Consider the following 13,602-nt stretch of genomic DNA (forward strand, 5'->3'; position numbering starts at 1 on the left):
ATATTATTCTTTCAGATAACTGAGGTCTCCTGGTAAAATTGTGTCTCAATTCCCCGCTGACGATTGGGAGAGAGTCTATAATACAATCCCAGTAAGATGGTCATCCCTTTCTTATTTCTCAGTACCAACCAAATAACTTGCCTGGATGTACTCCCAGGAATATCCTCCCGAAGCCCAGCCATAATGTTATCTCTAATCAAAAACACCTCTCTCCCTGCTCTGTTGGCCCCTTTCTATCCTTGCTATAACATCTATACCCTGGGAACATTAAGCTGCTAGACCTGTCCATCCCTGAGTGATGCCTCTGTAATTGCTGTAATATTGCTGCCATATTCAAAACCATACCCTGAGCCCACCTGCCTGACCTGTCAGGTCTCTTGCACTGATATAAATGCAGTGTAACTGGTCCGTCGCACCTCATTCTGTGACTTGCTCTTGCCTGCCTTGACAGTCTGACTGGTGAACAGGACCAGCCTCAGACTCACCTCTTTTCTCACTATCTCTTTAGGATTACCCCGACTCCCTCACTTGTTTAATGCCTCCCGAGTGGCACGAGCAAATCTCGCTGCTCGTCAGGACCCCAGGCTTTCCCCTTCCTATGCCATTGGTACCAATGTATAATATCCTCCCACTGGTTATTTTCCCTTTTGAGAATATTCTGCTCCCTCTGTGAGACATCCTTGACACTGGCACAAGGGCGGCACCACCCCATTCTGATGTCTCACTGTCAGCTGCAGAAATGGCAGACTGTGCCTCTGACTAGAGAGTCCCCTATCACCATCGATCGTGTGGAACTGGATATATCTCACATTATGTTAGAAGCCAGTCTCAGTACCAGTAACTTGGCTGTCAGTGCTACATTCCCCTGAAAGTCTATTACCACCTACATTTTCCAAAACAGTATACTTGTCTGAGATGGGGATAGCCACAGGAGACTCCTGCAGTACCGACCTACCCCTCCTCGCTTTCCTAGCGGTAAACCATCTACCTGACTATCTGCAGTGTCCTGCATTCCTGAGACTGCCACCTATCACACCCCCAGCTCCTCTCAATTCCTCACTGCCTTTAATGACTCCTCCACCAATCCATGCGTTCCAATAGGATTTACAATCACACTTCCTGCAGACAATCATCAGGATAATTGAAACTCTGAGGTAAAAACAATAACTGCAGATGCTGAAAACCAAATACTGGATTAGTGGTGCTGGAAGAGCACAGCAGTTCAGGCAGCATCCAAGGAGCAGCGAAATCGACGTTTCGGGCAAAAGCCTTTCATCAGGATGAAGGGCTTTTGCCCGAAACGTCGATTTCGCTGCTCCTTGGATGCTGCCTGAACTGCTGTGCTCTTCCAGCACCACTAATCCATCATTGAAACTCTCCCTAATCTCCCACATCCGACAGGAACAGCACGCCACTCTACAACAGGCATCTCTCCACCTTAACAATCTACAGACCAAGACAAAGGCACAGTCTTACTGCTCAAAAAATACTGCCCGAGAATAACTTAATGCTTACATTTCATATCTTAAACATTTCATCAAGAGACCCTAAGACATTAAAAAGAAATCCTTACCTTACTCACTATTGTAGATTGAATAAAATAAAACCGACTAAGATTGTTATTTGAAGAGACTGAAACTCACTGAGCTGATCCCCGGCTCTGAGTACTTCCAAGGGTGAGGTCTCTCTGAGGGCAGCTGTGAAATGTCTCTGTTTCTCTTCTCTGCCCACTCCATTTCCAGAGAGGTTTTTAACTTCACAGCAAGTCAGCTCAGAGAGGTCACTGCTTGGTTTTATTCACTGGGGGTTGCCTTTGCTGCCCAGACCAGTATTTATTGGCCACCTTTACTTGTCTCGGAGAAAGTGGTGGTTAACCACCTCCCTGAAATGCTGTCATCCATGTACACCACAGTGATGTTTGGACAACAATCCCCCTCTGGCCCCACAACCCTCCCTGTCTCTGTAATCCCCCTCCGGCTTCAGAAATTACATGACCGTGGCATAAGATTTTTATTTAGATTCATTTGTGTTTCATAAACTGGCCCAAAAAAGTGAAATATTTCACCGCCAAACAAATTTCTGTTGATTGACCTTTTGGAGAGGCTGACCTGACACATGGACATTGCAGTGTTTTATCTCAAATTGTACACGTAGAATGATGGAACTTTCTTTTAGTCAGAAATAGGAAAGGTGCAGTCACCTTGTTGGGTGTTTATTATAGGCCCCCCAATAGCAGCAGAGATGTGGAGAAACAGATTGGGAAACAGATTTCGGAAAGGTCGTAGTCATGGGCGACTTCAACTTCCCAAATATTGACTGGAAGCTCTTTAGATCAAGTAGATTGGATGGGGCGGTGTTTGTGCAGTGTGTCCAGGAAGCTTTTCTAACGCAGTATGTAGATTGTCCAACCAGAGGGGAGGCCATATTGGATTTGGTACTTGGTAACGAACCGGGACAAGTGGTGGGCTTGTTAGTGGGTGAACATTTTGGTGATGGCGACCACAATTTTGTGACTTTCACCTTGGTTATGGAGAGAGATAGGTGCGCACAACAAGGAAGTTTTTACAATTGGGGGAAGGGAAATTACGATGCTGTAAGACAGGATTTGAGGAGCATACGTTGGGAGCATAGGCTGTCAGGGAAGGATGTGGTGGAAATGTGGGACTTTTTCAAGGAGCAGATATGACGTGTCCTTGATATGTATGTACCGATCAGGCAGGAAAGAAATGGTCGTGTGAGGGAGCCTTGGTTGACAAGGGAGGTTGAATGTCTAGTAAAGAGGAAGAAGGAGGCTTACATAAGGTTGAGGAAACAAGGTTCAGACAGAGCAGTGGAGGGATACAGGATAGCCAGAAGGGACCTGAAGAAAGGGATTAGGAGAGCTAAGAGAGGGCATGAAAAATCCTTGGCGGATAGGATCAAGGATAACCCCAAGGCATTCTATGCGTATGTGAGAAACCCGAGAATGACGAGAACGAGGGTAGGTCCGATCAAGGACAGTGGTGGGAGACTGTGTATTGAGTCGGAAGAGATAGGAGAGGTCTTGAACAAGTACTTCTCTTCAGTATTTACGAACGAGAGGGACCGTATTGTTGAAGAGGAGAGTGTGAAACGGACTGATAAGGTAGAAGAGATACCTGTTAGGAAGGAAGATGTGTTGGACATTTTGAACAACTTGAGGATAGACAAGTCCCCCGGGCCTGACGGGATATATCCTAGGATTATGTGGGAAGCAAGCGAGGAAATTGCAGTACCGCTGGCAATGATCTTCTCGTCTTCACTGGCAACTGGGGTGGTACCAGGGGACTGGAAAGTAGCGAATGTTGTGCCCCTGTTCAAAAAAGGGAATAGGGATAACCCCGGGAATTACAGGCCAGTTAGTCTTACTTCTGTGGTAGGCAAAGTAATGGAAAGGATACTGAGGGAGAGGATTTACGAGTATCTGGAAAGACACTGCTTGATTAGGGACAGCCAGCACGGATTTGTGAAGGGTAGGTCTTGCCTTACAAGTCTTACTGAATTCTTCGAGGAGGTGACCAAGCATGTGGATGAGGGTAGAGCAGTGGATGTAGTATACATGGATTTTAGTAAGGCATTTGATAAGGTTCCCCATGGTAGGCTTATGCGGAAAGTCAGGAGGCATGGGATAGAGGGAAATTTGGCCAATTGGATAGAAAACTGGCTAACCGGTCGAAGTCAGAGAGTGGTGGTAGATGGTAAATATTCAGCATGGAGTCCAGTTACAAGTGGAGTTCCGCAGGGATCAGTTCTGGGTCCTCTGCTGTTTGTAATTTTTATTAATGACTTAGATGAGGGAGTCGAAGGGTGGGTCAGTAAATTTGCAGATGATACGAAGATAGGTGGAGTTGTGGACAGTGAGGAGGGCTGTTGTCGGCTGCAGAAGGACTTAGATATGATGCAGAGCTGGGCTGAGGAGTGGCAGATGGAGTTCAACCCTGCCAAGTGTGAGGTTGTCCATTTTGGAAGAACAAATAAGAATGCGGAATACAGGGTTAATGGTAGGGTTCTTGGTCAGGTGGAGGAACAGAGGGATCTTGGGGTCTATGTACATAGATCTTTGAAGGTTGCCACTCAGGTGGATAGAGTTTGTAAGAAGGCCTATGGAGTATTATCGTTCATTAGCAGAGGGATTGAATTCAAGAGTCGTGAGGTGATGTTGCAGCTGTACAGGACTTTGGTTAGGCCACATTTGGAGTACTGTGTGCAGTTCTGGTCACCTCACTTTAGGAAAGATGTGGAAGCTTTGGAGAGGGTGCAGAGAAGATTTACCAGGATGTTGCCTGGAATGGAGAGTAGGTCGTACGAGGATAGGTTGAGAGTTCTCGGCCTTTTCTCGTTGGAACGGCGAAGGATGAGGGGTGACTTGATAGAGGTTTATAAGATGATCAGAGGAATAGATAGAGTAGACAGTCAGAAACTTTTTCCCCGGGTACAACAGAGTGTTACAAGGGGACATAAATTTAAGGTGAAGGGTGGAAGGTATAGGGGAGATGTCAGGGGTGGGTTCTTTACCCAGAGAGTGGTGGGGGCATGGAATGCGCTGCCCGAGGGAGTGGTAGAGTCAGATTTATTGGCGACCTTTAAGTGGCATTTGGATAGGTACATGGATGGGTGCTTAATCTAGGATAGAAGTTCGGCACAACATCGTGGGCCGAAGGGCCTGTTCTGTGCTGTATTGTTCTATGCTCTATGTTCTATGTTCTATTGCTAAAAAGGGAGGCAATGGCTTAATGGTATTCCTGCCAGATGAGTGACATGTACAGTGTTCCGAGGATTAGGTTTAGAATCCCAACATGGCTGACGGCAGCATCGGAATTCAAGACAATCTAGAATGGAAAGGCGAATGACGACCATGAAACTATTGTTGATTGTTAGAAAACCCATCTGGTTCACTAATGTCCTGTAGGGAAGGAAACGGTCATCCTCACCTGGTCTGGCCTACATGTGACTCCAGACCCACAGCAATGTGGTTAACTCTCAACAGCCCTCCGGAAAAATACTTTAAAAACTGTTAACAAATCCTCTGCAGGTATCACTTAAAAACTGGCTATTCTCATTGGGACTGTGAATTTCTGAAGGGCCTGAACTAAAACTGAGTTTCAGCTTCACCTTCTCCCCGTCTCCCCTCACTCTGTTTACACCCAACTCCAAAACACTCTCATTGAGCCAAGCAGCCCTCACAGTGCAGCCCTGTCATTTTCATTGTCTGCTCACACCTACACTGCCCTCAGCCTCCTGTCCTGTTCCAATGCATCGCAATGGGAGCTCAGGGACAGCACCTCATCTTTCAATTCAGCCTTTTGTAACCCTAGAGTCAACATGGACTTCAGCAGTTTCTGAATGAACAGACAGTTGTCAGAAGCTGGAACATTCCAAATGAAAGGTACTGGAATTTGTGTCCAAAAGGACTTTTAATGGGAAGTTTGCAGGTAATTGAAAATATGAAGTTTACAGGTTAACATCATGAAGTGGGTGATTGGGTCTAAATCTGACAGTTCTTACAAAGAGACGAGGTGTAATCTGGATAAATCTGTGCTCCCTTTCAGGCTAATATCTCCTTCCTCTGCTGCAGGGCCCAGAACAGAGCACAAACCCAAAGTGTGACCCAACCATGAATTTGTACATCTTTCTGCTTAACAAAAATATTGGAGATATTTTACCACAAACAGATCAGACAAACCTTTCTCCTTCCACAGTTAAAAGCCAATGATATTCAGATCCTGATGACTCCATTGACTGTAAAAACTTGCTTTTGAGATCCTAGCCTCAATTATTCTGATTTAATATCCTATGAAATGAATTTACAAAACAAAACTCTCAGTCAGTGCAGGAAGAATATAAAGACATACTTTTCGCTTGGTATGTGCTTGATGTGTAAATGCCTCTCTTCAAATCGCACCCCCCACCCTCGGAAGGGGACATGCACATGCGCCTCACCTGTACCTTACCCCTAATAAAGATGGCGACCATATCCCATGACCTATCACCGCCTAAGGGCCGCAGCCATTTTCCCATCTGCTGCAAACGCGGGACCGAGAGTTTCTAATTCAGACTAACGACCCGCACAGAGGGTAATTGAAACTTCCCAGTCTAAAGTGATTCATTTGGCCCCAAGGTCCCATACTTCCCGCGGGAGCCTGTGCCCCACAACCTGAGCCGCCTCCGGAATTTTAATTTTGTTTCTTTCAAAGATGTGAAAAGAAGGGCCCTGTGTAGACTGCTGCTGCACACCGTCCACCTCTTCTCCCTCATCCACCGTCCGGACACGCCTTGGCATGCCCACTTGCCACCGGCCGGTGGGGATCCCCAGTGGAGGGCTCTCTACGCGGGAGTCCTCCCCCTTTCTCTCGGGGATCTGGGGTGGAGGGTGTTGCACGCAGCAGTCTCCTGCAACCGCAGATTGCGGTGGTTCACGGACTCCCAGCCCAACTGCTTGTTCTGTGGCGCTGTGGAGTCCGTGGACCATGTATATATTGGGTGTGGGCATTTGCCCTCCATTTTTGATTTTCTTAAAAACCTCCTCCTCTGCTTTTGGTTGCACTTCAGTCCCACGCTCCTGATCTTTGGGCACCCGGTACAGAGGAGGGAGGGCAGATCTGAAGACCTCCTCGTGGGTCTGCTCCTGGGCCTGGCCAAACTGGCCATCAACAGGTCCAGGCAGCGGGCCGTGGAGGGGGTCGTTAGGGCCGACTGCCTGCCCCTCTTCCAGGGTTACGTTAGAGCCCGGGTGTCCTTGAAGAAGCAGCACGCGGTGTCCACCAACACCCTGGAGTTGTTCAGGGAGAGGTGGGCGCCGCAGGGAGTGGAGTGCATTATTTCCCCGTCCAACTCTATTTTGATTTAGTCCCTACCCTCCCCTTCACTGTTTTGATCACACAGCATTGCCCTTTGATGTGAAGGGCAGTGCTTGTCACTGGCCACTGGGGCGTTTTCCTATCTTCCTGGTGGTGGAAATTGAATAAAGATTCGTGCACTTTGTGTCTCTCACTGTGTCTCACACCTGCACACACACACCATGGGTGCTGGGGAAAAAATAAGTACTACCGCAGTTTAAAAAAAAAATAACAGGAGATTGGGTGATAATAAAAAAAAAGAAAAAAAGATATAAACATGAGATTGCATATGGCCATACTAGAAAAAAAAAGTGATTCATCATCTCCGTCTCCGAGGCCACTCTCCCCTTCCCTGTTTGCGTCTCCCACGTTCACCGACGGCCGTGTCACGTGGCGCTGCACAGGCAGAGTTACTGGTGACGTGTCATCCCACTGGCCACGCCCCTCATTCACTCCCATTGTTTGGATGACCAGCTGGTTCCACTTCGTCCACCGGTCCCACCAATCTTTCCTATTGGTCCGAAGCTTCCATCAATCAGCTGGACCCCATTGTGAGGTCAGTGGTGGGATCCTCCCCCTGTCTGAATCAAACCCAGAAGGTGTATGGATGGTGTCAATCAGGAACAACAAGCAGAAGGTGGTGGGAAAGCTCAGCAGGTCTGGCAGCATCTGGGAACAGAAATCTGTCCAGTGGCCCTTCCTCAGAACCGATGGGAGCTGGGAAAATTAGAATTCTGACACTGTGGAAACAGGCCATTCGGCCCAAAGGTTCCACAGCGTTCCTCCGAAGAGTATCCCACCCAGACCCATTCCCCAACCCTATTACTCTACATTTCTCCTGACTAATACACCTAACCTACACATCCCAGAACATTATGGGAAATTTAGCTTGGCCAATTCAACTAACTTGCAGATCTTTGTATTGCAGGAGATAGGGATTAAAGAGTAAATAATAGGCAGGGACAGAACCCAAAGAGAGACTGGAACATTTGGAAAGACAAAGGAGTGGATTATGATCTTGCTGGGGGGGTGCATAGCTGTTAATGGAGGGGACAGGAAGCTGTGTCTGGCAGCATCTCAGTGGAGGTGGCGGAAATGGCGACTGATGATCTACGTTCTGCTGCAAAAACAGACCCCGAGCTTCCAGCTGCCTGCCACTTTAACACACGAGCCTGTTCCCTGGCCAACATCACTGTCTCACGCTTACTGCAGTTTTCCAGTAAAGCCAGTTTTTCCAAGGACTGCAATTTCCCCTCCCACATAGTCAATACCATCGAATGTGTCTCCTCCACTTCCCGCACCTCTGTCTTTGAAATCCACACCTCCAACTGCAAGGATAGAACCCTCCCCAAGTCCTTACCATCCATCCAGATACAACACATCATCCTCTGCCATTTCCACCACCTACAATCATACCCCACCACCAGATTCCTAAGGGGTTTGACAGGATAAATAGTGAGAGGATGTTTCCCATCACGGGGGAGTCCGAAACCAGATTCTGTGTCAGTCACGCAATAAAGGGTTCCATTTCAGATTCATCAAGTTTAAGGCGACACAGACGCGGGTAAGGGGTTTCAGTAGCAATGGAGCTGGGGTAAGGAGGAGACAAACAACATTTAAGAGATTGGAATTCCTGGTGTTGTGATTGTGTAGGTGTCTGATCAGAAGGTCAGCTTGGGGTCAGATATGACAGCAATATTGTGAAGAGTGTAGTTCTGCCTCAGACAGTTCCCAGTGGGAGGGAGGGACTCAGCAGTAAGGGAAAGGAATTTGTAAGGCAATGGGTTTAACCATTACAATGTTTCATTAGAGGAAACTGCACCTAATCGAGTAGTGGGAATGTGGTTAGCAGTTGATAACTGAGTAACATTGGAGTAATGGAGAGGGATGATGGGGAGGAAGAGTTGGGCATCGTCAGTGCACATGTGAAACCCAACATGGTGCTTTTGCACGATGTCACCTCCTGGCATTGTATGTGAGATACAGGAGGGACCAAGGACACCAAATGCAAGAAATTCAGAAAGGAAAGTGAGAGTGGAGGTGGAGCAGGATTTTGGGAGAGAAGGACCATAACCAGAAAAGACAGAACAAGGAACAATATCTGTGAATCGGTGAGGGGGACTGATGAAGAGGAGGAGGAAAGAGAGTTGGAAAGTCTGTAGTTTAGTGAGATTAGGGTAAAGGGTCAAGATGAGCTCTGATAAGGCTTGACATGAGATTGGAGAAAGATGTCAGTTAAGGACAAAAACCAGGAACACTACGTGACGCAGTTTGGCTCCGTGGGCTAGTGGGAGGGAGGGAAACAGCAGATCGGATTATCTCAGTCTGAGTGACAGAGAAACTCCATGTGCTCCAAACTCTTGTTGTTGGAGAGAAGGATGGAGGAGACAGGATGATGAACAGTGTTTCACAAAGAAACAAAACCTGGGTAAGTGATATTTAAAGTGAGTGAACAAACCTAATGTATTTAACGTTTATCCAAAATATTAAAACAAACGACTGAAGTCCTGGTTCGAATCCCATCTTGACAGATGGTGGAGTCTGAATTCAAGAAAAAAAAACTGGAATTAGGAATCTCCTGATCTCCATGGAATCATTGTCAATGGCGGAAAACATCCTGCCAACCTGACAGTGACCCAGCCAGCTACTCTCTGTATTAATCACTGCAAAGTCTCAACAAAGGAATGAAACTGGATAGACCGCTTGGTATCTATCAAGGCACCAGAAAATACAACCACAGAATCAGCCCTCTCGATGGTGCAACGTCCTCCAGACTAACATCTGGATTTTGGGGCCAAAATGTGCAGAGCTGTCTCACCGACCAATCAAGGAAGAGCCTGACATAGTCATACTCACAAAATCAACCCTTACAGACAATGACCAGACACCATCATCACCATCCCTAGATAGAGAGTGTGGTGCAGGAAAAGCACAACAGGTCAGGCAGCGTCCGAGGAGCAGGAGAATCAACGTTTCGAGCCTAAGCCCTTCATCACCCTGACCTGCTGTGCTTTTCCAGCACCACACTCTCGACTCTGATCTCCAGCATCTGCAGTCTTCACTTTCTTCTAAAATCTCTGGATATGTCCTGTCCCACCGGCAGGACAGACCAGGCAGAGGTGGTGGCCCAGTGGTGTACAGACAGGGAGGATTTGCCCTGGGAGTACTCAGCATTGACTCCGGACACCAGGAAGTCTCACGGCTCCTGCTGGTAACCACGTACCATCCTCCCTCGGCTGATGAATCAGTTCTCCTTCATGTTGAACAATATATGGAGGAAGCACTGAGGAAGTAAAATGGTATCAAACATACTCTGGGTACAGGATTTCGATATCCACAATCGAGACGAGCTCTGCAACAGAATTACTGACTGAGCTGGTCAGGTCCTAAAGGACATAGCTGCTCAACTGAGTCTGCAGTGGGTGGTGAGGGAACGAACAAGAGGGAAAAACATACTTGATCTCATTGTTATGAATTGACTAGCTGCAGATATATCTCTCCATGACAGTATCGGTAAGAGCGACCATCACAAATTCCTTTTGGAGACAAAGTCTTGCCTTAAAGTTGAGAAAAACCGCCATTGTGTTGAGTGACACTATCACCGTTCTAAATGGGATAGACTTTGAAGAGATGTAGGATCTCAAACTGGGTATCTCTGAGGCACTGTGGGACATCAACAGCAGCAGAACTGTACTCCAGCGCAATCTATAATCTCATGGGATTGTAAATTCCACTCTCAACCATCACAATGTACAGTAAAGGAGGGCATGCCAAGAGCAGCACCAGGCATAACTAAAAATGAAGTGCCAACCTGGTGAAGCTACCAAACAGGACTATCTGCATTTCAAACAGCATCAGCAGCAAGCAACAGAGTTAAGTGATCCCATATCCAGTGGAACAGATCAGAGCTCTGCAGTTCTGCCACACCAAGTTGTGAATGGTGATGGACAGTTAAACAACTCACTGCAGGAAGCATCACAGATATCCCCACCCTTACTGATGGAGGGGTCTCACACATCCATGTACCAGATAAGATGACAGCATTTGCAGCAATCTGCAGCCACACGTGTCAAGTGGATGATCCATCTCAGCCTTCTCCAGTGGTTTCCAACATCACAGATGTGAGTTTTTAGCCAGTTCGATTCAGTTTGAATAACATCAAGAAATGGTTAAGTAGTGCAAAGGCTACGGGCCCGGCAAATATTCTGGCAATAACACTGATAGCTTGTGCTCCAGAACTTGCCACCCACCAAGCCAAGTACCGCTCCAGCACTGGCATCTACCGACAATGTGGAACATTGCCCAGGGATGTTCAACACAAAAACACAGGATAATCCAACCCAGGCAAGTTCCATCTATCAGTCCACATTCGATCCGCAGTAAAGTGATGGAAGATGTCATCAACAGGGCTACCAAGCAGCAGCTGCTCAGCAACAGTCAGCTCAGTGACACTAATTTTAGGCTCCACCAGGGCCACTCAGCTCCCGATTGTGTTACCGCCCTGATTCACAACCTGACACCTAACTGAATCCCAGAGGTGAGGTGAGGGTGACAGCCCAGTCCCACTACAAGATCACTATTTCTAGCTGATTCCACCCTTGTTTCAGCTCATGTCATCTCATCCACTTTATGTTATCTCCAGACTTCATTTTCTAAACACACTCAGGGCCAGCTTCCCACATTCAACCTCCCTGTAATCTCATGAAAGTCTAAATCTCTGCTTGTTGATTCATCAAAAGGCTCCTAATTATAATCAACAGCATAACAGCCATAGAGATGTACAGCAAGGAAATAGACCCTTCGGTCCAACCCGTCCATGCCGACCACATACCCCAACCCAATCTAGTCTCACCTGCCAGCACCTGGCCAATATCCCTCAATTTAAAATTCTCACACTTGATTTAATTCCTGGCTGTGATAATCCCTAGCTCCCTGCACCACACACACTTTGAGACCTCGAAAACCCATTTTCATCGAGACTCCCAACCATTTGTTAATTCATTACTTCACCTGTGTGGCTGTTTCTACAGTTGCTGAAGCAGCTTGGTCTGAACTTTGCAGCCAAAACCTCACAGGTCTGCTTTCCACCTTTAAGACATTCCTCAAAACCTGCTTTTTGGCAATGCTTTTGGTCACCTGACCTAATATCTCCATCTCTGGCCTTATGTCTAAAGTTCTCAACATTATTTTTGTGAAATTATAAGCATGACAATAAAAATACAAAGTGTTGTTGATTTAGACATTATTTTCAAATCATCACTGTTGCTGTAATGAATAATCTGTAATGTCTCTTACCCAACCACATTGTGGGCGCACCTTCACCACACAAACTGCAGCTGTACAAGAAAGTCAAACATCATCCTCTCCACAGTCAACAGGGCTTTGGCATTAATCACTGGTATCTGTGGAAGGAGAAACACAGTTGATGTTTCAGGGAGTGCAAAATGGATTACAGGGAATGAAAATGATGCAGAATTTGATAAACAGAAATGGAAGGAAAATACACTTGCTTGTTGGAAAAAAAGAATTCTTGACTGTCAAAAATATTCAAGAAAAAAGTAATCTGATAATAGAGCAGTACATGGTCAGGGGCTGGGCCGCAGTGAAAAACTCATTTACAAAGGGTCTATAAAAGTAGTAATACAGTAGTAAACAGACCGAAAATACACCCATAGTTCGATACTGAGGAAGCTTGATATTGACAAAGTGGTCATGAGGGAGCCCAGAGGTGAATCAGAGCAGTATTGACTGATATGATCACAATGACTCTACGAGAGAAAGGCTGCACATGCGCCTGGCTGCACCTTGCCCCCTACAAAGATGGCGGCTCCGAACGTGTCCAGTGAGTCGTTGTCCCGAATAAAGATGGCGGCGCTCACTCAGACCTGCAGCCGCACTGAGGCTATTCCCCATTTACTGCAAACACGGGACTGGGACGTTCAAATTTGTGTTTTCCGACGTGCACAATTTGTTTGTAAAACCTCTCCGCTCATAGCAACACAGTTTTTCTCCCGTTTCCCAGTTTATTTCTTTCCTTACCGTATCCTTTCTCTCCATAACTTCCCGAGCATTCATTACAGCGACTCTGCTCCGCGCGCGAGGGTGATCACATGGTTTAGTTTGATTTTGATTGGTTGGAGGATCAACCTCCCGCTCGGTCCTCCAGTTCCGCCCACCGACCTTTCATTGGTCCGGTGCTGACATCAATCACCCAGGGTCGCCTTTGATGACTAAAGCATGCGCAGTGTGTCCTGCTTGAGCTGCTATGTTGGGTAATGTGATAGGAGAGTTTGCTGAGGGGAAGAATTCCCTTTGTGTGAGCTCTGCAGTAGATTTCCTTTATTCATGGAGGGAATTGCCTTCCTACTCATGACTGTATCGCTGTGATTGATGAATCAATGCCATCTGAATCAGTACATAAACACCCCATTTTCATTCCTTTTCACAACATCTGAGATCTTTAGCACATTGTATCACGGTCTTCTTTGGAAACAAAAAAAACATGAAACGGAGCCTCAAGGAATCGGAGCAGGAGTCGGGCATTCATCACCTTCAGCTTGTTCCCCCATTCTATCAGAGCATGGCTGGGCCACACCAGACCTCAACAACTCTTTTACGCTTCATCCGCATAGCCCTCAACTGCTCAATATTTCAAAAATCTATCTGCCCTCTTTTAAAATAATTTGAGATAGAATTATAGATTCCCTACTATGTGGAAACAGGCCCTTCAGCCCAACAAGCCAGAACA

General features: G+C 46.7%; 1 long non-coding RNA gene across 4 annotated transcripts in view; it reads right to left on the bottom strand.

Moving 5' to 3' along the window:
* The window catches only part of LOC140494448 (uncharacterized), a 52,751-nt gene extending 39,768 nt beyond the window's left edge, over positions 1 to 12,983 (bottom strand). For 2 of the 4 annotated variants that reach the window (XR_011963981.1, XR_011963978.1), the window contains exons 1-2: positions 12,894 to 12,983; positions 12,150 to 12,256 (exon numbers count right to left, since the gene is read on the bottom strand). This is a non-coding gene — a long non-coding RNA (uncharacterized lncRNA). Of the gene's footprint in view, positions 1 to 12,149; positions 12,257 to 12,364; positions 12,489 to 12,512; positions 12,628 to 12,893 lie in introns of those variants that run through there. The other 2 variants (XR_011963979.1, XR_011963980.1) reach the window with 2 other exon arrangements.
* Positions 12,984 to 13,602: the final 619 nt, after the last annotated feature.

This window comes from Chiloscyllium punctatum, chromosome 24 (genome assembly GCF_047496795.1).
Source record: "Chiloscyllium punctatum isolate Juve2018m chromosome 24, sChiPun1.3, whole genome shotgun sequence".
In the NCBI taxonomy this organism is placed as follows: domain Eukaryota; kingdom Metazoa; phylum Chordata; class Chondrichthyes; order Orectolobiformes; family Hemiscylliidae; genus Chiloscyllium; species Chiloscyllium punctatum.